The sequence below is a fragment of the Austrofundulus limnaeus genome, unplaced genomic scaffold (genome assembly GCF_001266775.1).
Source record: "Austrofundulus limnaeus strain Quisiro unplaced genomic scaffold, Austrofundulus_limnaeus-1.0 Scaffold1098, whole genome shotgun sequence".
Lineage (NCBI taxonomy): Eukaryota > Metazoa > Chordata > Actinopteri > Cyprinodontiformes > Rivulidae > Austrofundulus > Austrofundulus limnaeus.
In genome coordinates, this window is record NW_013953500.1 from 60,167 (window position 1) to 61,679 (window position 1,513).

The 1,513-nt window shown below is 34.9% G+C and overlaps 1 protein-coding gene across 1 annotated transcript in view; it reads left to right on the forward strand.

Moving 5' to 3' along the window:
- Window positions 1-1,513, forward strand: part of ydjc (YdjC chitooligosaccharide deacetylase homolog) — a gene marked incomplete at its 5' end in the record, with an annotated part of 20,587 nt that overhangs the window by 1,958 nt on the left and 17,116 nt on the right.

A 1,513-nucleotide genomic window follows, 5' to 3' on the forward strand; every position in this document is an offset into this window, starting at 1 on the left:
ATATATGAGTTTGTATGTAATGTATGAATATAATATACAAGTTTCACTTTTTAAATGGAATTACTGAAATAAATCTACTTTTTCATGATATTCAAATTTTATGACCAGCACCTGTATATAGCGCCTTTCTATCCATCCAGGACACTCAAAGCGCTTTACACTGTAGACATTCACCCATGCACACACTGATGATGGCAAACTACAATTGTAGCCACAGCTGCCCTGGGTCACACTGACAGAAGCGAGGCTGCCATACACAGGCACCACCATCTGACCACCATCAGTAGGCAATGTGGGTAAGATGTCTTGCCCAAGGACACAACGACTGAGTCGACTGGACGGGGATCGAACCGGTGATCTTCCGGTTCAGGACGACTCCCCTAACCACTCCACCACAGTCCCTCCACAGTACAGTACAGATACATGAAAAATRTACTTAAGTACAGCAACAAAGTACTTGTACATAGTTACATCCCACCACTGTAAMTTCATGTTTTATTCACACTAGATTATATTAAACTTAACTGCTGAAACAAAGAAAAAAATATATGTTTTAAAAAGTAAGTTAATTCTGAATTTTATAATAAAGTTGGGATTGGGAAAGCAAAAGGCTGTAAAAATGTTATGGATCARAAACAGCTTACAAATGAGGTTAACTGGCAACAGGTCATTAAGAGAACTGGGTTTTAAAATGAGTCTAAAATAGTGGAACAAATTCAAATGAATGTTCCTCAATATAAAATTGGGAAAACTTTGAAATCTCCTATTATTTTTGTCTTATAATTTTTTAGTCAACAAAAACTTTTGAGAATCTGGAGAAATCTTTGTACACGAAGGGCAAGACCAAAAGTCAATATTAGATGCTTTGATATCTGGGCTTTCTGCATTGAAACAGGCTTTATTAGATGTTTTACAGCTGTTCTTCCATGAAGAGTCTGATTTATTTTTTTCTATTATCTAATCTAACTTTACTTATTCTCTTGCCTGCAAAAAATAAATAAATAAAAACGAAAAGACTCAGTTGCTGGCACAACTTACCCAGGAGGCTAATACTACTGTGTTGTTCACGAGTGATTCGTTYAAATACCGTAAACAAACTGAGTGAACAAGCTGAACTGAATCACTTCATTCATTGATTCATTCAGTTATGTTGAACTTGTGTTCAGTGATGTCCCTCATGGTCAGGAGGAGAACCTACTGTGTGCTGTAGGTTTGCAAATGTTGAGTCAGTATGTTTTATGTCTGGCTTTAAAWATATTTTATTGCACTAAAATGAAAACTATAAGTGGGAAATGATCAATAAAATCTATATTAGAAGCTAAAATTATTGTAAATATTGTACATTTTAATATATTTAGAATGAGATATGTAGAATTTTATTCTACCATAGTGCAAGTGAAAAAAAACTTGCTGGGAGTCAACAGCTCTACTAACTGAGCCACTGTGCTGCCATAGATGATATTTATATTTTTAAATGATTTTAAACCACAGTTAAGGCCTGTGAGTATACAGT